The sequence below is a fragment of the Corapipo altera genome, unplaced genomic scaffold, assembly GCF_003945725.1.
Source record: "Corapipo altera isolate COAL_440 unplaced genomic scaffold, ASM394572v1 22b, whole genome shotgun sequence".
Lineage (NCBI taxonomy): Eukaryota > Metazoa > Chordata > Aves > Passeriformes > Pipridae > Corapipo > Corapipo altera.
The window spans coordinates 12,809,503-12,833,863 of record NW_020884876.1 but is presented as its reverse complement, the minus strand read 5'-3'; the positions used below and the strand labels follow the sequence as shown (position 1 = coordinate 12,833,863).

General features: G+C 35.1%; 2 long non-coding RNA genes across 3 annotated transcripts in view; both read left to right on the top strand.

Annotated features, from left to right (window-relative positions):
- The window catches only part of LOC113943843, a 95,051-nt gene that overhangs the window by 34,496 nt on the left and 36,194 nt on the right, over positions 1–24,361 (top strand). The gene's annotated exons all lie outside the window — the stretch shown is intronic.
- LOC113943844 lies at positions 20,790–23,996 on the top strand. Its single transcript, XR_003526475.1, has 3 exons — positions 20,790–20,905; positions 22,574–22,616; positions 23,906–23,996. It is a non-coding gene; the product is annotated as an uncharacterized LOC113943844 (long non-coding RNA).

Here is a 24,361-nt window from a genome sequence, read left to right as displayed (position 1 = left end):
TTAAATTATTTGTTAGTTTCAAATTTGACATCATAACGCATTGCTAAGACTTCTGATTAGCGATTGTGGCCTTAAAATGTCCTTGATCTGAGCACACTTGTATTTTTAGTATGTGTACCTGCCTTGCTGAGGTTCTCTATTCGTAATTTTGGTTTTTAAACCTTTGTATTTTATGAAACTATCCATTGGCTTGAGTCTGAAATACAGCTCTTATTTTGATCCACTGTTTCTTGTTCATTGTAATTTTAAACATTGTTTGGCTTTTTCCTTTTGTATAATAGTTTGTTCATATATAGTAGCTGTCTGTAACAAGGAGGTTCTAATGAAGTTGGAAAATTTTAATGAAAATTTGAACTGTGAAACACTGTCTGGTGGTTTGGAGTGTGAGCTGGACTGTCTTCATTATGGTAACAGGAGTTATAAACCCCAAATTTTTTTTAACATACATTAAAGACTTCTCGAGATTTGTCTTAAGATTAGTTTCATAAACCTGGTTATCCTGTGTAAAATTCAGCTCAGTCACATAAGCCTCTATTTTCTTTGGCTAAGTTCATGTGACACACAAAATTATGCTTTTATATATTCACTATGTAACTTGTATTTTCATTTCTAAAGGTATTTTGATTAACTATTTGGTGGAAGATGATCCTAAGACTGTAGTATCTATTTAGTAATAAAGGTAAACTTATTTATTAAGTAAAATAAGTTTTTTATGATTGGAAGTGATCAGAGTACTTCATGTAATCTGGCAGTAAATGACTCTGAACCCACAGGGATACTTAAGTTCAAAACCAATTTGGTAATCTTCCAACTGGAAATTACAAAAAATTAGGGTCATTTCTCTGAGGAATGACATAAATACTAAGTAATGGAGCTTCTCTCTTTATGTTGAATCACAAAAGTAAAATTAGAGCCTGCTTAATTACATCTATTGTTGAATATCTTGATCAGACATTTAAATACCTGCAGTGGGGCTCACAATCACATCTCTCCTTGCTAAACTGGAAACATTAAGCCCCCAAACAATCAGGGCAGGCATATCTGTTCTGCACAAAAGGAAGCAGGAGAAAACAAGCTAACTAGTAAAGCTACAAAAGAAAAAAAAAAAGGCACCAGGCCCTACAGATTGTGAATTTTTAAATTCCACATTAAAATATATGTTGTTGTCTATTTTTTACACCATGCCATTTAAGTCTGTGTTTTATTTTTTTGAAAAGGTATAAGGGCCTAGAATATAAGGGTAAGTAGGTATATTCTCTTCTCATTTCTCCACATCTCCATGTAATTTTGTAAGATATACCATATCTTCAAAGGGGAGGCTGATCATTTTACAGTGCTGTGTGGACCACACAGCTGGATTGTCTTTAGCCTCCTCTGAACTCCAAAAATGATATTATGTAAACACTCTCATCTTCTAGTTTGACTGCATGGAAAAAATCCTCTTGGTACTTAGAATTTGCTTCTTGGCATTTTTTATCAATGTCATATTTAATAAAACAGCAAATTTATTCAGCAACGCAAAAACAGATTTTTGGAAATAAATGTTTAAGCATCTGAAGTCCTTGATATATTTTGCATGTGTCAGTAATGGTAACATGATTTTGACTTTTGAGACTCACACAGGCTTTCCGATACTAGTACTGCACTAAGAAAGATGATTGAGCTTGAGGCCACCGTGTCCTTTCTAAGAGAACTGACACGAGACTTTTGGGGGAATTATTTGCTTTCAGTTTACTCATTAGCTTAGTTTTTCACTCTACAATCCCTTTCTTATATAAGACAATAAAAATAGAAAAACTTTCTCTTGGGGCTTAGAGAGGTAAAAAGGAAAGACAGTACTGCGCTGACCAGATGGGATTGTACAGATGCAGCAGGATTTCCTTCAGGCTGTTAGATCTTGAGAGCAATAGACACCAAATATGAAAGTACCTGTGAATTTCATGTTTTTCATGTTTAAATTTTTTGGCCTATTTGGGTAAACTGAGACACAATAAGTTGACTCAAGAAATGCAAAGAAGGACTACATTCAGATGGATTAGCTGGAAAAGCCTGTGCAAACTGTAGTTCATGTTGACAAGTGAACTATGGAGTCTGTGTTTTATTGAATTTTGTTCAGTTAAATAATGTAAAAAACTGACAGCAGGAAATGCATTAAACTTATACATATGGATGTTACAGTCATGCACGAACATTTTGGACATAAAAAGCTACTTAATCATCTTTCTCAGATAATAATGTTTGATGTTGTTCTCAGAAGTACTTTAAATGTAAGCAGATAGTATTAATAAAGCAATAGAATTGAATTGTAAAAGGACTTTTAGTTAAGTTCATGAATATTCATCCAGGTAACTTATGCCTCTGGACTAGATATCCATGATTTTCAATGTCTGCATAGCATGACCATAGTCCTGGGTAGTCAATTAAAAACTTATTATTCATAACAACAGATTAATAAGCCAAGTCTATATTGTTATAAGAAACATTCAATTTCATGTAGACAAAACTGGAAGTTTCTGAACAGTAATTATGCTTTTGCAATGTGTTATAATTTGACAAATAAGATTGAAAATGCTTTCATTTTTATATTCTGTAGAACCAGAACAGTGGTGAGTGAGATATGCTAAAAGTACATGAAATCAATTTCTCTTGTTTATTTCACATGGCATTTTATGTTTCATTGTATATTTATAATTAGACTTTGGGAGTATATAAATGGTACAATGAGTGACAAAATGTTCAATTTTAAAAACACATTATTATAGCAATGTTTAAGAACTGAGTTAAAAATTTTTAAAAGCTTACTTTGCTCTGTATGATAGAAAAACAAAAATAAGAAAATACGTATTTCAACCTTGCTTAGCAGTTAAAATTTTAAAAAATTTTTATCAGTGGTGGAAACATGGTGTTTTCAGAAAATAGAGGAAAAGATACTAAATCCATTCATTGTGCAAGGATTACAATGGACTCGAAGTTTACTTAATTCTTGCTTAAGGGTTTGCAAAGTCACTCCGTATTTTATCTCAATGGTGAGGTACTTGCTTTATTGAAAGGAAAAAGGTTTGCCATTGGCTTCAACAGAAACCGGAATATTTCCTCATGAAGTGCAAAGTAATGTAGATATTTCATTTATTTTCTCAATAGGGAGCTTATTAAAAGGTATTAGAAAACTTCCTCCTAATCTGTACTCAAATGAATTTTAACCCATCAGTATTAAATATCATAATGACATTCTGGGTTCCAGAAACTACATTCTGCTTTTAGAAGGGAATATGTTCAAGCAAAAGGAATTTAAAAATGCTGTGACTGTGTTTTGGAATCCATTTCAAACACAGATGGACTTGCTTCTCTTTTCAGATTCAGCCCAACTTCCCTTACCTGGCTGAGTGGTCCCACCTATCTGGATATTTTCACAGGAATTCACATGAGTGCCTGTCTTGTCTCATATGGTTTTTATGTCAGTGGTGCTGCTTAACGTGATTCTCAGTACTCATCAGCTGGCATTTGAGTAGAAATGCTAAGAAACACTAACCTACATGTCAAAACAGATTTGATTTAAGGTGCATGTAAGTTAGTAATACTTTTTAACTGAAAACTGTGTGCTCTTAAGGCATATTGTTTTAAAACTGAAAAGGTTATGCTTTGTTTTTCTGCACACAAAGCACATAACAGTCTCCTATAACAGGCTAATTTGAAAGCTTAGCTAAATATGACTAGATTGTAGCTTTCTTAATGATGAACTGTGTTTTGCTGTGAGACTAGTCCTTTCCCTAGCCAGAAACAGAGACTAAAGTATGCTGGAACTTAAGGAAATGCTTTATAACATGGTCAGTAGTCATGGCTAAGTATATTTCACTGTGATTTCAGTGAGGATTGGAAGGGCCTCTGTACTGATTATATGGATTTGGTGGGAATGCTAAAGTATAAACAAAATATTAAAAATAGTATTTGCTTATTACATATTGGTGGGCTGAAACCTGTCTAAATAATTGGTTTAGTTTCAAAGTTGCAGATCGCAAAGATAATTTCAAAATTCTGCCAATAAACTAAAAGAAAGGTCAGAATATTTGTTGCACTTTTCCCCTCCTTTTAGTATTTCATTATTGGAGTTCTCCTGTCAGAAGCAGATTTTCAATTAAGTTTCTGTGAATACGCTTCCTTTAGGACAGACCTTTTAGTCTTGAAAGGCAGATTAAAAAAAAAAAAAGAACTAGAAGATCTTGGAACAATCTTAATACCCCTGCTCACTCTGCATATCATAAAGCATAAAACTGATACTTCACTTTAATCATTTGTTAGTGTTTCTATTACAACAGCATCTGTAGAGTGTATCTGATCAATGGTTCTTCAGTGCTAGACATTGTAGCCCATACTACTATAGAATCCTCCCTCCAAGCACTTGTCATCGTAAGGTCCTAATCTTGCAATGGATCCTAGTAACCAAATGGAGCACAGAAAAGCCTAAAGAAAAGCCCATAATACCCAAACTCATGGACCTTTGATTGCAGAATCGTAAAAGCAACAAGCACTGCTCTTAGCAATAGGGAAGAAAAATTTCAAGCTCCTTTTGTTAGTTCATAACAAGGACCCATTCAGCAGTGCCTGGTGTGCCAACTAGCAGACTAGGTCAGAGTACTTTAGGCAATTTCATTATAAACCCTGCTGTTGAGAAATTTATAAGACTGCTATAAAACTCCACTCAAAGCTGATCAGTGCCAAAGAACATTCCTTTTCCACTTAAAAATAACATGTGGCTGGTGTTTATAAATTATAGGTTTGCAAAAGCGGAGAGAGAGAGAAATTTGCAAAGGCATAAATTGGGGTTGGACACCCATTCTCTGTTTCTTGGAACAACAGTCAATAAATTCAAAACAAGGTGAAGCAAAAAACTTTTACACAATTCCCATGTAACAAAGCATAAATTTTGATTAATTGGAGGAAGTAACAATGGAAATTTGCCTGCATAAATTTTTTCCTTCCTCAACAGGCAATTTTTTCCAACTCTGTCTTTTAAAATTATAATTAGATTTTGGGTTATGTTCTTTTGGTAATTGAAACTTTAAAAGAACAAGTTGCAAGAGTTTCAAAATGATCTTCCATAACTTCTCCTTCATATAATTTTATACCTGCCCATATTGTCATTTTAACAACTTCCTGCTGTGATAAATTGTAATGACTATCTGCCCATGATCACCTGTCAGCTATAAAATATTGCAAAATACATTTTGAAATTGGACAAATTAATCTTTACGTGATAGACTTTTTCACTGTCTTATTTCTTATATACCTCTGTAATATTTCTTCTTCTAAATTTGGCTGGCTTCTAATTAATAAAATTAAATAAGAAGAGTTAGACAAAGGAAATTAAATTTCAAGTTGCCAAAGGACAAAAAGTTTGAGTAATATATACAAAACATACGAAAAATCAGAGTTCTTACTGCACCTCTGTTCTACAAGGACTTAAAAATAATGCAGGTTATAACACCTGTTTCTTTCTTTTTTGGTATGAATAGTGAGCATGCACTGTATTATTAACACTGTGTATTTGCTGGCTGTGTTTTCACCTTTCCATCAACACTAATTTCTAGAAAGGTGCAGTTGGTCCTCATTGCCTTGCATACAACACTTTCCCTTATAAGCAGTCCACCTCCTCTCCAAGAACAAGTTTGTCTTATGGTCATGCAGCATGTTCTTAACCCAGCCACATGAAAAGAAATCGTAGCTTCAGACGTGAACAAAAGGAAAAGGTGATGTTTAGGAAAAGGTGTTTCTGACTATTACTCTAAAATGAAAAATTGAATAATACCTCTCCTAACAACTCTGCTAGTTTTAACCTCCTTTCTTTTCTCTGGTGTTTCAACCCATGCAATGGAAGATCAAGAGAATGCCATTGGTGGAAGACAATGTAGTAAAAATGAATGAATGCAGATATATCACTAGTAAAGTGATCTAAGTCCTTGGAATACAACTAGAGGATGGGATACTTTGGCAAATCGCCTCCAGCCTTCTAAGTCTTTGGGTTTCGTGGGAACAGACTGACTTGCATCTACCTTCTCCCTCAAAAGTCCTCAGACACTGAAAGGGAAAATTCCATAGAGTTGCCTCTTTGGAGAAGATACAAATTATGTCTAGATAAGCAAAATCTCTTAAAATGTCTTCTAATCACAGCAAACTGTTATCCAGATCAAACTGGGAATTAAAACCAGCTTTGTACCTTCTATGGCATCTGATAGCATTTAGGGTAGAACTCCTAACTAATTTTAGAAAGGAACAAAAGACCTGTTAGAAATGTGCGCTGAATCTTACATAATCTAATATTGTGTTTCCAGATATCTATTGCTATACCCACATAAGGAATAAAGGAGGAATAACATTTTGGGATTTTCCTATACTTGTCATTCATCATTTCATATAAACCTTTACATACACTAAAAAATGTTAGGTATGTTTTGTGTAGAGATAAATTGTTTTGATGTAGAAAATCTGCTTTTCATAGAAGCAAATGGAGGCAGGAATTTTTTCTCCCATATATGATATGGCACTGAAATATGAGGTATATGATTTTGCAGGAGAATAACAGTTTTAACTATATTACATGTTTAAAATCCCAACTGAACATAATATAACTTTACTAGCTCATTTCTCCTGAGGCATCAACACCATTTATCACTACTACTTCCATCTGGCATGTCTGAACTATGATGATCAGCATTTTATGGGGAAATGAAAGCATTCAATATGGTCTCTCTTCTCTAATGCTCTCGGGTCAGATACCATACTGCTGGAGGCAGTGAAGATGCATTTTTATCACACACTTGAGAGACATCCATTTGACATATTTGATAGGTTAAGATCAGCCAAGCTTTTCCTTATTTGCACTGACCTGGCATGGGGTCATTTGCTATAATAACGATCTAAGATTAATTTAAGTTTTTTTATACTGCAGTGTTAAAAGTTTGGCACACTGCAGGCAAATATTTGGGGGCTGAACCCCAAATTTCTAGTACATTTTTTGTAGATCTTAGAAAGGTAATGGAATCTCTTGCCCAACTGTTTTCTCCCCAAAGAAAGGCTGCATATGATTTAACTTAGCTGAGGTCTTGTGAAGAGGTGTTAGTTGCTCTCATTTTCTCACAGCAGATTCATGGAATGTGGGCTGATAACTTAGTTAAATGCATCTTGTAGTTTAGGTTTAAAACTTCAATTCCAGTGTGTAAAAATATGTGGTTGTTCCTTTTTACACCACAAAATCGTGAGTCTCTGTCAATTTCTAAGCCTCAGTAATCCATCATGTGAGAAGGAGTGTTACCACAAATACTTTTTAAATCAGCTTCTTCACAGCCATTTTTTTATCATTTTAAAATAGCGAAGGAATTTTGTAATAAAATATTAGTCTATAACTCTCCAGAGATCACACCACAATCCTTAATTTCTTTAGAATTCATCCTAACAACATATATCTACTTACATAATTTCAAACTCCATTTTTCAGTGTGACATTAAAATAAAGACATTCTTTTTATTGACATTATATAGGTCATGAAAAAATACAGGTAAATTTAGTATAACAGGATGTGGTGAGTACATGGGAGATTTTGGATAAAATTTGTTCTGAGCATTGCCTTTTATTACATCATGCTTTTTGTTGATTGGATAGTATTAGATAAAGGCGAAGAATCTTCCAAAAATTGTCATTTATACAATCACCTTCATCTCTCAAATTTTTCTTTTTCTCTCTCTCATTTAGTGTCACAACTGAACACACTCCTGTCATCATCTACTGTAAAATGGCTAGTCAGTATGTCTTGTACAGGATTGTGACTTTATTTCTTTTACACGTGTAAAAAAATGAAGATGTCAACTAAAGGCAGCCCTTCTTTACATAAATAATCTGCCAGAAAATCTGTATATATATACATGTAAACATATATATGCCCTCATCCAAGAGCATCTTGAGAGAGTGAATGTACAAAATAAGGGAAGCTTGATTCCTAAAGGCTCTTTATTTTTGGAATACTGGTGATTTTTCTAAATTCTTTGTCTCTAACACTGAAACCTGACTTAAGCACCCTTTTTCAAGGTTTTGAGAGGGGGAAGAACCTCTCTCAGCGCAGGTTATCACTTGTGAGCAGGAAGAAAATCATTCCAAAACCTAAAAGCTCTCTGGTGTAGGTGGCTTCTCAGCTGCATCCCACTTACTCCAGTTGGTGGTACATAAGTGACTCCACTTCTACCTTATGATATTCTGTTTACTATTAGAAAGCAATCTCAAAGTGTGACCCCACTGTCAGTGGGGGCACCCAGGGGACCAGGAGCCTGATATAAGCCACTACACATACCACCTGTACAGTGCAGGTAGTTCTGATGGTGCCCAAATTTCATCTTTTCCTCTGTATTTCACTCCCATGTTCAAGTATCGTATTACTGAGGTCTAAATTCTTCACATCTTCTTGGAAAGGCTGGTCACTTACACTCAGATCAGACATCCCGTTAGGAAAATTTTATTTTGAAAGGTAAAGTTTAGAGATGGCTTTGAAAAATCTCATGTGTTAATCGAGTGCTCAGTATTGTGTTCAATAGCACACAGACACAATGCCAACATCAAGGAGAAGATGAACACCACGAAGCACTAAAATCTGTTATGAACTCTAAATTCAGGCATGCTAATTCAGCTAGTTCTCTAATACAGATATTTCGTTTATTTCTAGAAAAGAGATAATTACAAAACAGAGGCAAAACTGAAAGAACCTCACTGTTACTACAATTTCTGTTAATGGAGTGAAAATTGCTTCTTATATATTAGCATAATAAAGCCAAATACAACTATTTTTAAATTATCACAACTATTTTGCACAATTTTTTAAAACTGTTAATACTGAAAAAGCTGAGTATTTTAATTTTTTTTCTTAAGTTACTGCTTAGCCATTAATACTTCCAAATGGCTTTTTACCTTCTCTGGAAACATACATTTCAGTATCCATCAAAGGAATTAAAAATAGCACAACTTTAGAGAATTAAACCTAACTGACTAGAATAGCAGAGAGTCCTGAGGGAATGGTTCTTCCCAGGTTTGCAAAATGCTGTTGGAAACCTCAGGGAAAATAACTAATCACTGAGGGTTTTCTCTAGCTTTATATATCCTTTTATACTCTCCCCAAGAAATAAACATGTTTTATACACTTTCTAAAGGGAAGAAGGAATGGGTCAACTTATTTATATTTGCTTTTTTAAATTTCAGAGCTGAAATCCTTCGAGCATTTAAAACAAAAATGAAAATTCTAAATACTGTAAATCAGAGTTCTGAAATTGCTCTAAAAACTGTAAATCAGAGTTCTGAAATTGCTACCATTCCATACTGGTGTCTATGTGATAGTCAGTGACATCACTGTCAGAGGTCCTGAAAGGCTTTAAGCATTTAAAACAAAAGCAGATATTTATTATACAAAAAAAAAAAACCAACCCAATTTTCTTCTCTATTTGATGAGACTAGTGTAATATTGTATACCAAGCTATAACTCATCTATACAATAGTTATCACTTATACACTGATTTGTATTTTTTTTCCCAATGGTTTTATGTGACTTATATACAGGAATCATGTTTCTGTGAATGATGGTTCTGAGTCACCACCTTCCCGGCGACTTTCCAAGTTTTATTTGAGCTGTGTTTATCACCTTTCAAGCATTCTTATGGAATATTCATTCTTTTGTTTGGTTCCTTCTTTTTAGACACAAATAGTAACATGGTAAGAAAAAGTATGAAAACAACCTCAGAAGAGTATGCATATTTGAGTGAAAAGTTCTTGTATGTTAGAAGTTTGTGTTTAATCTGAGTTCATGTACCACTTTCCTAATATGCGAGATACTAGACACTACAGTTTTATCACGACAAAACTATGTCTTTAGGTAGAACTGAAATGTCAGTTGATGATTAGTTTGCTGTTACATCTTTTGACTGGATAGAAATGGAATGCATGTGTAAATCTTCCTGTTAAGAAGTCAATACAGATTACATCAGATCACCCCAGTTAACTTGGGGTTTTGCTATTCCTCATTGGGCAATTGCATGTCACATTAAAGACTTTTACTAAGCCGAATTTCAAATACCTATGAAATTATAGGCTTTTCCATAGAAGCATCAACAAGATCTTATTTTTCACTAGTTTATGATGATCCAACCAATGCCAGTTTATTGCAGAAAATGTACATCACAAACAAGCTGAGACAAGCAAAACAAACTTCTCAAAATCCAGGACATAGCATTTGCTTTCCTTGTGTGCACAATCATTTGTACAAGCTTCAATGAAATCCATTATGTCATCTCTCTTCAATGAGGCTAGAGAAAGTAGGAACATTGGCATCACTGAACTGTCAAAAAGCAGACCTATTTACAAATGTTGAGTTTGAAGCACAGAAGGGAATGCACATGATCACCATCCTTGCCTAACTGAGACACACACAGGATGTGGGCCAAAGAAGTCTCTAGTATCATGGGTTAAGGGAATCTTTCACAGTATATTCACAGCTCAGCTTTTCCCAGGTGTTAAGATCCAATTATTAAAATTATTAGAGAGATGTCTTTGCCTGAACTAAGGTGCAAACAAGACCATATGCTGAAGTCAATAGTATGGATTTTATTTAACAGTAAATATGAGATAGAGATAGAAAGAAATAGGAAAAAGTAGCGAGGAGGGGAAGAAAGAGAGTGACAGAGAGACAGATTAAGTATAAGAATAGTCACCACCATGTGGATTCTGACAGAATTCCATTGGGCCTCCTCTTGTGGTCTTCTCAATGGTGAGGGTCCCACAAAACATAGAGTTCAATGGATTAATTACATTCAAGCCAAATGGGAACATCAAGGTACCTCCCTTGTTGAGGGCAGCGAGTTGGGGGTGTGAGTTTTACACTGTCTCTTGTAATAGACTCTGGATCTGTTGCAACACTTTTGGATCACACAGTCCTCTGGTGGAAGGCTTCAGGAATGAGTCTGAGGGATGCTTTGGAGGTCTTTGGTGGTTTATGACTCCTGCTCAGTTGCCTCTCACATGAATCTGAGTCTCTCTGTAAATACTGCAAATATCAGCTGAATATTAGGAAAAGGTTTTTCATGTAGAGGGTGGCTGGGCACTGGAACAGGCTCCTGAGGGAAGTGGTCACAGCACCAAGCCTGACAGAGTTCAATAAATATTTGGACAATGCTCTCAGGCACATAGTGTGATTCTTGGGGCTGTTCTGTGCAGGGTGAGGAGTTGAACTCTATGATACTTCCCACTCAGGAGGTTGTGTGAATCTATGATTATGGCAATGCTGTTTTAGTAAAAAGTAAGAAAATGGTTCAATACTGTTTTGTATGTTGTCTCTAAAAGAAACTGAAAATCCAATTTGAAAGTGAACTCTTTAAATCATCAAACAACATTGATACCAGTTTTCCCTAGTTTCTTTCACCTGCTTTCTGTTCTTACAAACTGTTCTCCATTTCAGATAATATTTCTCATTTTTTCTGTAGTTACTATGTGTCTCCTGAGGTTGGATGTGTATTCAGCTATTCCCATCTACTTCATAAAGCCTACAATTAAGGCTGTATCTCATTTCTAAAACTCATCTATTGTCAGGAAGAATTTTGAGCCTCTACTAATCAGTAAATGTAGCAAAAGAATTGGTACATTACTTATACAGAGAAAAGAATGTCAGCCAGATATGACAACTTGGACCAATTTTGTTTCACATGGGATCTTTTATATAAAATGCCAGTCTTTGATTGCTTCCACTTATTTCTGCTCTCATATGACCTCTTTTCTGTCCTTCTCAGTCTTTCCTTTCTGCTGCTGCTTCTCACACCCTTTCAGCTTTGTACTTTAGCTTTTTTGCTGGGCTTCTTTTGAAATATTTGGTGTTCAGAATTGTTTGGATTAACACTTGATACACTGTCTCTTGCTGTATGAATACTTGCCATGGACATAGATTAATTAATATTTTCACAAGTAATAGATCATGATATAATTACAGTGCTGGGACTTACATAAGAGAATTGTTTAGCTAGTGACTGACTGTTTATCTAATAACTGACTGTTACTCAATTGACAGGTCCTGGAAGCTTTAGTTCCAATTTTTTGTGTTATCTGTATTGTCAATAATGAAGACAAAACTTAAAATTAAACTAACAAACAATATCATGTAGTTAGATAGTTAAGTCTAAAAACTGTAAAGCAAAACAGTAAGTAGTGGCTTGCTGTTTCTTTACACTATGTAGGCATCTGGAGAGTAATCTGGCTGCGAAAATCTATGGAATTTGGATTTGAATTTAGATTTTGAATTTTGAAAATCTTTGGATTTAATTCTTGCTGGAGTAGCTAAGGAGTCTGGAAGATGAGCCATAATTTTTATCCTGAAAAAGGTATGATCATGAAAACTAGAAATAAATGAGACATAAAATCAGAAAAGTTGATGTAAATTTTAAACAGCTAAATGAAGATAATACTAATAAAGGTCAACATGAAGAGATAATTATTCCTGTTGCTGAGTTCACCATTTAATGCATTCATGTAAGGAAGATAGGGTGAAAATACATATACTTTTTTTTAAAATCATGACCACAGATTTACACCCCATCTATCTAGTAACAGAAATGTCATTCTTTTTGTGTGTGTATAGGTGTAGAACTATGACCTTGCTTAGACTTGTGAAATAGAAAACTGAATCTCTCATAGCTTTAGCTTCTAAGATTTGATATCTGAAAAGAAGCTCTCTATAAATCCATGTTGAGTGTTACAGAGGCAGTGGAACTACTTTGCTGAAATGAAGAAGATAAACAGTGAGTCCTGAGCATGACACAGAAATAGCAATATGAAGACATTATGAAAGTAACGTGAGTGAAAGAAGATAAGAGGGAAAAGAATCCATTAGAGCTAAAATTAAAGAAATAGGAAAGAAAACAAACATAAACTACAACATATCTTCAAAAAACGTGCACAGGTGAAAAATATGCTACTTAAAAGAAACCAGCAGTGGTTTTTGATGCACTCTATGTACTTAACATTTTTCAATCACATAAAAGAGATCAGCTATAAACATATGCTGCAAAAGTTTCAGAAATATGGCACTGCATATATAATTTTTTTTAGATTTCAGAATCTTTAATAATTCTGACAGTGTCAAGCTCATGCTGAGACCTTCCGAATTCTGCCCTGGTTCTGGTTTCATAAGTAAAGCTCAGAACGTAGAATGTAGTTAAGTGGGCATTAGATTATGTGGTTTGCAGATGAGTGTGATCTTAAGCATTTAGTTCTACCATCACAACCTAGCAGTGAAAAAAGACTAAGAATAAAAATATAATGATTGGACGAAGCTGTAGCATCAGAATGAGTAGAACTTGACATTGCTAATTTATAGGGTAACAGCAGCAAAATGTGTTTCAATGCTTAAAGAAATTTTTATGGGGAAACTGGGAATTTCACTGCCTGTAATACATGCTGATGTTTGCGAAACCAAGACATTAGAAAAACAGACACATTGAGACTCTATGTAAGACCGGAGAAGAAAACATCTCTGAAATCACTTTTGCTTTGACACAATGCTTATCTACGGTGGATTTTTTTTTTTTTTTGGTAGGGGTATGACACGAAACTGTCACTTTGAAATTGATAAGCCAAGTAATTCCTAAAACAGAGAAAAAACCCAATATGTTGAATCTCAAGTCACTTAGATAGAAGACTGGCAAGAAAAGGGTGGATAAATTATCAAAAAGCCAAACCATAATTTCAGAGGGAGGGTTTTAATGTGCAGATTTGTTTCCCCACCTTATTTTAGAAAAGGTCAGTTCTCCTGAACAGAAGTATAACATGCCTTGTAAGACAGCTGAGACCCTCGTAACACTTCCATAACACAAGTCATTGTGCATCTCTTGACAGCAGTAAGCAAGAGTGATAGACAGCACTGTGCATTTCACAGGTTAAATGGCATTAATAAATTCAGTCAGTAGGTAGATTACAAATATTTCGAATTACACAGCAGAGTTCTGTAAATTGTTGTCTTTTTTACATGGAAAAAAGTGATACCAGTTTCAGCAAGCACCCTAAAACCCTTAATTCTATATAAACCTCATATTTTTTGCCCTGGTACCTTGGTTTGTTCAGGGAGTATGAGCTTGAAACCACAGAAACTCATGTTTGGAAGTTATGGATCAAACTGATCATCAGTTAACAGGTACATTTCTTATATGAGATGCAAGACCTTTCAAAACCATAATAAAATCAAAAAAACCATAAGCTAGAGCTCTTTGATACCAGAAATAGCATCTCTCTGGGTGTGATTAATTGAATTTCTTTAGTGTTATTCCTTTCTTACATTCCTGCCCACTGTAAGATATAGACAGTGAGGATTCACAACAGCACTTTCCTCTATGTAGACCTCACTGAGGTCTTCTGCTCTGCAGTTCAGGAAAGGGCCAGACTCCTCCAGGCTTGTAGAAACTGAGGCAAACTCCTGACTAAGTTAGTATGACTTGTAACCCTTGCATTCTCAAGCAGATGAAAGAATGAGCTAATTCATGCAGTTTAGTAGAAATTTAGGTTTTGAGAGAGTGCATTACACACGGCTGTGCTGTCTCATCAAAGCTAGTTCCTGCTATAAACCCATTTCTGCTCTAACTTCACTTGGTTCTCCAGTCATCTTTGTCCTCTTTTCTACCTGCTACAGAGAAGTGTGATGTGTTAATTACCTAATTAATTCATATTCTTCATAATTAACCTGGCCTTCTCTTTATCCTGACTATCCACACCAGAAAGAAGAATGTCAGGTGGATCAATTTACAGCAATCTAAGCTGTTTACAAGCATATCAGCAGTTTAAAACAAATTGTATATTAAAAAGGTCTCAATAGGAAACAAAAAGATGTTATCAGCAGCCAGTGAGGTAGCAAAAAATGGCATTTTCATTAGAATAGCATCTCTGTTGTACTCTCAAATGCCCTACTTGTGAAAAGCTGAGAAGTTATTTGCTGGAAAAATTGGAAAACATTCCCACTGAGCAGAAAAAGGTAACACAGAAAGATTAGTCTGAAAGAATCACCTACTGGAAGGGTGCAGGTTCAGGAAGAACATTTCCTGACAGCAAGCCTTGGGTGAGGCATTAGTCATTCTCTCCTGCTAGGAGCTTGTTGCTTTTTGTAGGTGAATCTCCTGGGGAAAATCCTGCTAAAGGGTGATTAGAAGCAAGTAGTTTTCAAGGTTAGAATACTGCTTTATTTTATTTGATTTAGGTAGATATCATTACAGAGGGATTTAATTTTTAATTTGCAAGGTTGTGAGTGTAACAGAATATTTTTAAACAACTAAGGCTAAATCAAAAAAGAGAGTTACGTATTGCTACAAAATGCTACTAGTGCCTTCCTTTTAAGTGATCAATCTCCTGAGTGGAACCCAAAACCTGACAGGAACTTTTCAGTGTAGAAATGCATATTATATCTATTCCCTCTCCAGACCACCAGGCAACCTACCCATCAGAGGCTCAAAGTTTTAATTTTTTCTGCTTTGGAAGTCTGATGTGGAGCATTTTGTTTACAGTTTTCCTCTTAAAAGAAACATTAAAGACAGGGAAGAGAGGAGGGATGAACAAACAACCCAGTAATAGCATTTCTGTGATGTAAATTTTACCTGATTACCATGAGAAGTCTTATCTGAGGTGTTTTACATATCTTACCCAGGTACAGTTTTATGAAAATAGATAAACAGTCTTATCACCTAGGGCTTCCCTTTAAAAGTAAGATTTTTTCTTTCTTTTTTTTTCATAGGTATACATGTTCTTTTTTACATGCTCTGAGTTGCCACATGAAAGTTCTTGTTAATATTTTTCCATTCAATGTTTAGAAGAATTAAGAGACCACTAGTATGACTTCATGCATATCTTTATTCTGAAGGTGTTCTATGAACGCTTTCAAGTGGTAAGAATCATGGTGGGGAGGGGTAAAGAAAGAAAAAAAAGCCAGCTGTTTATATTAGGTTTGGGTAGGAATTGTATGGTCTGTCTGCTCAGCTCTGTCAGGACTGAGGTGCTTTCGGAATTACACTGAGGAAAAACTTTCAGCACTTGCGAACCCATTAGGACAAAGAAGCAGAGGCAACAATGTGTTGTTGAAGTGTTCTGAGTGTGCTGAGGCAGATGAGCAGGGACTTCTAGAACTATAAATTCTGACATCAGCGTCTTCTGTCTAAGTCATGCTTCATATGCTGAAATCTTATTTTAAATCAGGATACTAAAGCTTACATAGGAGTGGTATAAGCTCAGAACAGTAATAGTTCTATATTGCTTGGGTGCAGTGAAGAATAGACTTTTTTTTCCCCCTCCATTTTCTCCCCACCCTTTTCACAAACTTGCAGCATATTTCTTGAGAAAAAGTGTGAGTTGGGTTTAAAAAGGCTTTCAGAAAGCCTTTTCAGGTTGTTTCTAGAATTTGGCCAGTGTTCAAACGCAATGTATTAATTAACTCATCCTCAAATTAGGTGATTGTTCAGGTCTTTTCATTTATAATAAAAAGTATTTTATCTTTAGAAATTTTAGGAGCACCCTCTTGAGCGCAGTGCACACAGGTGATCCATGGCATGAAGGATGCAGTCCATATGTTGGTGTGTGACTCACAGGGAAGAATGTTCACAGTGCAAGGGAATGCTGTCAGCTTATCCTCCTTTTCTAATTTGAGTTCATTTGCTGTAGTTGCTCTTCTGGAAACATGATCAACTTTAAATTAGTGCTTGAGTCACATTTAACAGATTTGTATACTTAGCTGAAAGCAAGCAAAACCCCATGACATTTTTCACTTTGCTCTGTTGCAGTAATCTGTCTTGGCTGGAGCATAAGACTGAGCCTGTAGATGTTAAGTGTGGTTTTATCTGTATGTGTACAGAGGTAGTTAGGATGGGAACACAGTCTGTCAGAAATCAGTTTGCATTATTCCAGACTTTACTAGTTCCGGAACAAATACAAAGTGCCTTTTTGAGACGTGTCATCAGGAACAGATGTTAATGAGTCCAGACAATCAGTATGCTGCAGGACCTGCTGACCATGTCATGCTCATTCCCCATAACTATAGGGAATGGGCTTGTCCAAGCATGCACAGATAATGTTGTCTGTGTGGTCTTTGAAAGTGCATCTGTATGATTCTGAAGGTCCTTACCAGCTCTGGGCACTGTGGAGGTGAGAATTGTTGTCTTAGGAAATGCTGAGGGTGTGCAGAAGCTTTTGATATCGACTCCTTTGTTTGTTAGGAAGGATCTGTACCTTTGAATCCTAACTAAGGGCTGACTGCCTCCAGACAGGAAGAAACTGGCTTCCAAGTGTTCGTCTAGGGATTCTCCCTGCCTTACAGCTCTTCTTGTGTGTTCTTCAATCCACTTTAAAACAGCATTAGGAATTTTCATTCATACCAGCACAAACACATGTTCATTGAAGACAGTGGAGGCCCTGCATCTGTGCTACCTGCTGCCTTTGCAGTCATCATCCAGAGTAACCACACAGCACTTGAGGATGAGGTTCTCTGTAAGTCATAGTTATTTTTTTGTCAAGCTCATTACTGTTCCCAAACAAAGGGAAGATATGATGAGCAAGGATGGTTGTCTATGCCGAAGTTAAAAAATTCTGACCAATAATGAGTGAAATAAACTGCATGTTATATCCCGAGCAACAGCCAACTAAATCACCCCTGATTATTCCTGACATCAGCCTCTGGGATACCCTCTTTCCTCCTGAACTTTGTGCTCTGTGAAGAATTTACAAAATAAAAAAATTGCCAACTGCTATTCAAATGATAAGTGGTGCATGCTAATTACATTTTATATGGTGATTAATTAAAAATAACCATGCAAATGTCTAATTTAAGAGTCACTCAACTCACTAAGTCTTCAGACACTGCCTAGCTGCCCTAGGCATCTGGTGGTTAGGCATTTATTCAAGCTTTCAAAATATTCTCAAAAAGTCCAAGATAACGAAGGTTCTTGAAAAAGTTCCAGCTAGCTTGGAATATATAAACAGAGGTTTCAGAACAGTAAAATAGCACTGCATACATTTGCATTTTTGAGCCAAAGTACTCTGTGTATACATAAAAATAGACCAGGAAAGGAATAATAGAGATCCTAAATAATCTGAATATTTAGCTGCGGTGCATAGCAGACTAGTTCATAGATTATTTCAGGACCTGAAGAAAATTAAATATAATCTTACTTAAATCTAACTTCTTTACATAGTAGGTCGTTGATTCACACATAGACTATTTGGCTATTTGCCTTATTCACAAAGATACGTAGGTGTATCAGGACAGCTACGTCATAACTGTGACTTGGTTCAAATGTAGTGAACTTTAATCAGTGGAGTATGCAATTTACAGAACAGATTACAGTGACCTAGCATATAAGAGAATAAAATATACAATGTGATGAACACTTTCAGAAAGTAATGAATAAAAATCTGCAGAAGAATAATTTACCATCTTTGCTAATTGAAAAATAATGTTAATGCCTTTTTTTTTTTTGGTAGAATTTTTACTGAATTTGATAAATAGATAACAAAACCAAATAAACAAAAAGGATTTGTCCAAGAAAACTCCTGCTCTTGATTGCATGTTTCTGCTTATGCGGAAAATGGTACTGCAATGAATATTGATACAATTCTACCTAGACAAAATACTTGCTGTTTTTGTATGATGCAAGGAATTTATGTTGCTCCACACTATCAGACTCTCAAAACTAACCTTTTAAAATTCATCCACAGAGATGAATGAGTTTTAGTTTATTACAAATGATCTTAAAAGCATAATCTGCACTGGGTCAGCTTCACTACAGTAAAGAAATAATTGATACAGTCATCTTGAAGAAAAGAATGATGGTGCAAAGGCATTAGCCATGCCATTCTGAACCAGTTGGGAAATGTTTCACCTCTGAAACTTTTTCAGTAAACTCTATGAATACAGCAAGTTTAACTGCAGGAATATTCTGGTATTTAACCAGAGAAAATTTAGATCTATAAATGCAGAATACACTTATTTTTCCATGCATTAGGGATGTTTCACTTGCTCTCTAAATATTAAAAAAATATTCTTCATGTTCCGAAAATACATATAAAATATAAAGTACATATACAATACATTTCAAAAATAGCAGATACTATTTTTGAACTAAATTTCAAAAATAGCATTTTCTGTGACTGTTTACAGAAGGCTAAAAATGGAGTCATAAGCTTCTGTGTCTGCAGACATTCCTACCTGAAAACACTTCACAAGCAGAAAAGAAAAATTAATTAGTTGCAGTAATAATCATGAAGTATTTCTCCAGATTTTATAAATAGCAGCATTTTTTGCCACATAAAGTGAAACACAATAGCTGAGATTATATAATGACACTTTCTGCTATTCTCTAAAATGAGTCTCACACACAGAATAAATATTTTACTTTTGAATGTTTAAATAGAGTTTAATGTTTAAACACTTCACATAGCAGCTACACAGAATCATGAATAATAAAGATGGAAAAGACATAATGGGATTTTTTTTTTTACTTATATTTTGTTCATACAAACAGGTTACCTGTTTCATAAAAAAAATAATTTTTTTTTCTTTTTTACTTCTGAATGACTCTACTATTTCAAGTGATGCAATTCAGGCTACTTTCTATTGGCAACATCCACTGTAGGTGCATTGACACTGGATGCATGTGTCTACCAAATTCCCTCTTTGTGTGTCCAGAAATTATGATTGGTGTCAGTTATTCTGATAGTGTCCACAAATTAAAACAGGTATTTACTTTATTGATGACCTGCCAGTGGAGGTGTCTAGTGTAGTTTGAGACTTTACTACAAGATATATCAAATGCTGTACTAATTACAGGGAAGTATTAAATAAGCTGTGTCATCTCACAGTGTTCTCTAGTTCCATACGAAGTTACTTCATTGAGCTAAGGTTCTGGGTTTTTATAAGGAGTACATTTAATCTGTAAATTCTTTAACTTTGGATGAGGTTTATAGCATGTGTATAGCTTTCTCCAGATTTGCAAATACGGCTCAGAACCAGTTTTTTGACTCTTAATGATCAAAACCTCTGTTTTTTGAAGTAGTTATTTTTTTCCAATAGAAATTAGCTATATAAAAATACCCTGAATCTCACCCATAGCCCAATAACTAAAAGTGATATCTTGTTTCTCCAGAATGTTTGAATTAATAATTAATTTAGAAAACTTTTTAAAACTTTCATAGAATAATAAAATACCTGATGGAAAATACAATACATACCTTCAGCAAAATATTCTATTGCTCTCCCATGTTTTTCATCAAATTCCCCCACTCTGAAAGTGTCCCAGATTAGTTACATCATAATGTTAGTCAGAATCAGTTATGATCTCAGATGAAAATCAGTGACCATCGGTTGAATATCTGCAGTATGTAAACCAGAATATTTCTATAATTTCTCTTTCCATTTCTTGTGTATTTTTGGACAGTCATGGGAAGTTTTATTGCTACAGTATCATAAGTATGCTTAATTCCACTTGCTATCTGGCAGATTGACTGTCAGCATGGAAATCATTTCCTGGGAAAGTTGAAAAGTCAATCGAACCATTGCTGAGAACCAACACAGTAAGGAATAGAGTTGCTGTTTTCAGCACAGCACTATGGATTTGACACTAATAAGGCCTGTTTCGCATTGGTCACCAATACAAGAGATCTGGCTAGGACCACTAAGCAGTCAGTGACTCAAAAGCATCAATGTATTGTTTTCCAACTGCGCTCTTTTTGTTGAGACAGTGACAAAAGACAAGACTCAGACTCCTCTGAGCCTCCTGCCTATATGGTTCAGAAGTCCGCAGCTTCCCTCTGTCATTCTGCTAGAGCCTGCTAGGTCCTGTTTCCATCCCATCCTGGCAGGCCCTACAGGTATGATTCCACCTCGGGCTCTGTGTGGGCAAACACAGGCAGCCAATCTGCAAAAGAAAGATTGCACTGGGCAGATGTGAACTCCACTTGTCTTGGACACTGTCGCCTGTGTGTACACAACAGCTACATTTAGCCTGCAGAACAGTGTGATTCAACCAAGCTGATAATTCTGATGAGCCCTATATAATGCTGTTTCAATTGCCTGTGACTGAACCTTTTTCTTCATTTTCTTTTTTTCTTGGCAAATTTTAAAATTTGAGTGAAATGAGAAGCTATCTAATAGGATGTCTCATTGACCTTGTTCTCCCTTTTCTTTCAGAGTATACAAATGTTACATAACCAATAACATATAAAGAATACAAACAAAACAGGTGTTTATATTTCAGAACAGTAATGACAACTCTAACTCTTTGTAGTTCTTTTTTCCCATACTTTATCCTCTGAATCAGTTGGAAAGAATTTTTATGGAAAAACTGAATATAAAAAATTCTGCAGAGAAAAATGTCTAAACATTTTGTAAGCTCATTTGCCCTTTTCACAGACCCTGTTACCATAACAACTTGAACAGTTGCTATAGTAATATTCTTTTATTATGAAACACAATATTTTTTGTAGGCAAGATATTTTCATAAGCATCTTGACCTTCAAAATTAAAATCATCTAAAATATTTTCTGGAAAGTGTTTCATAGGACAGTATATGCAAGGGATAATTTTGGGGAAAAAAAGGAAGAGGTGTTTCATTTTTCTTTAGAAAAAAATCAAAAAGATTGTCCTAAGAATTAAACAAAATTTTACATACTTATATTGTAAAGCTCTTTACTATCCCCCACAATTCTCTCTCTTAATTTTTTGCCTTATGAAAAGAAGAAAAAATAAAGATATTTTTAAAAGCTTATTTTTGTTTCTCACATGTTTCTCTTCTCACATATAAGGTGGTAGTTACTTAAAAGCTGGTAATTCATTTTTATATATGTAAGAACATAAGGATCAAAAAAACCCCAATAAAAACAAGTGTTTAGGAAATGTCTTCAATTTAAAAAAAACTATGGTAAAATAGTAATATATCAATATAATAGATTTAAATATTAGAATATATATTATTTCATATCATATTTAATTTATAAATAATAGCAGTTTTCCTTTTCTTATGCACCTGCTATAGGTTATGAGAGAAATATCTAAATTTTCTAAATCCAAACAATGTGTTGTATTGTTTTTCTATCAGCTTCTGTTTATTTCTCCCATTGTATTTTCCTAGTTTTTATCCCTTTGTGAAATTTTGTCTTGCTTTTGCTGCATAATGAGAAGCTGTTCCCAGCTCTTACTCTAGGTCTCCAAGGATAGAAGACTGTATTCTAAAGAGAGACTAAGCAAATAAATCAAAGCAGTTAAAAGTTAGGTTCTCTAGAGTAAGTTGGTTTTTTTAGAAAACAAACAAACAAAAATGTTTAAAAACCCACCTGAAACAATACAACTAAAGTTTTCAGAGGGATGCTATTTTTAAGCAAGGTATTTTGAAGAATTTAGATATAAACTCTATCAGAATTCTAATGTTTGTTAAAAAGAAAATTGGATTAGGAAGTTGCTTATGCAAATTAGGTATTTTAATTTCATTGGGTCTGATTGTATTTCTGATATCTATTGTTAGACTCATCTTTTCCCCACAGGTGTATCCTGCTTGAGGGCCACTTATTTTGAAGATGGTGAAAGGTGAGAAATGTGAACTGCTCATGTTCCCCCATTTTGTAAGTGACCCTTTAATGTGTAGGCTCTGTGCAAGAGGGTATCGTCATTGATCTGATAACAAGTGATTGCTACCAATTCTTTCTGTTAGTCTCATCATTTAAAACATAAAAGACAAAATTTAAGACCATTAAGGCCTTTGGGTTATTTGCTGGAAGAATTTGTTTCGTGGCCCTTAAACAAACTGAACACAAGTGCTGAGCAGTGTAATACTTTTTTTTTCAGAACTAGGACATATGCAAGAAATTTTAAGATCAAAAACTTCTCTAGAAGATAGTGAAATTAAACTGTGTTATAAGATGGAATCTGAGAAAATTTTGATGATTGCAATTTTGTACTTGGACTGTTGGAAAACTCCAGCCAAGTCCTAATTCCAATGTCTCCCTTCCTAGTGTTAGTGATTACAACTCCAGAAATGTTATGTGTTAGTACGTTTTGCCTGTGACATCATGTAGAGACTATAAGATATCTTTGTTCTGATGTAAATAGTGTTCAACAAGCACAGTATCTCAATATTGAAGTTTTCTGAACATCTCTTTTAGATAATGGTGTTTCAGTGGTGCCAAACTTATATCCTCCATAATGAAGCTGCTAAGCTGGTTAACTTATGTCTTGTTCATATGCAACTTTTTTTGTTGGATTTTGTGTAGAAGAACTGCAGTCATTCATCAGACAGTCTTTATCTGAGCAATTTTCCACTTCTCTAATTACGAATGTATTGAGCTATGCATATGTAACAATGCTAAGAATGCTGGAGGGCATCTTTGAATTCATTTTAATACCATAATTGCAAAATCTACAGGAGTGTTCAGATTCTATAAAGAAGGCCTACAACGCACACGTTATGAAGGACTTCCAAATTATATTGTTATTTTTTGTTCACATACTTGGCACTTTTTTATTATTTCTTCATACTGTACAGCCTTTTAAAAATTTTTCACACTTTCAGCTGATAAAACACCAAAAGGACTTCCACTACTGTCTTTCACTATTTTTCATTTTTATCTTACCATCATTATCTCATTATTCATTACTGTCTCATCTGACACCATGTAATAGGTCTTTAGGATGGAGTGTTAGCTCTCAAGCAGGCATGAGACCATTTTCATAGTATTTATCTCTATCAGAGTATGTCTACTGCATAGACACTGACAATAGGTATGCATAACACATTATTAGTTATATATATATATAAATTCATAGTGGGCATAACACCCAATGTCTACATAATGTTCTGTTTCTATATAACATCACAGATAAACTGCTGGAGTGGTCAGTTCAGCCTGAAGAAGAGGAGACTGAGGGGAGACCTCATCGAACTCTACAATTTCCTCTTAAGGGGAAGAAGAGGAGAGGCAGGCACTGATCTCTTCTCTGTGGTAACCAGCAACGGAACCCAAGGGAAAGGCCTGAAGTTGTGTCAGGGCAGGTTTAGGTCGAATATTAGAAAGAGGTTCTTCACCCAGAGGGTGGTTGGGCACTGGAACAGGCTCCCCAGGGAAGTGGTCACAGCACCAAGCCTGACAGAGATCAAGAAGTGTTTGGATGATACTCTCAGGCTCATGGTGTGACTCTTGGGGATGGTCCTGTGCAGGGCTAAGGGCTGGACTCGATGATCCCTGTGGGTCCTTCCAACTCAACATATTCTGTGATTCTGTGAAATTTGTGGTCGCAACATAGACATGGTTAACGGATAGATCTTTGTTTAAATA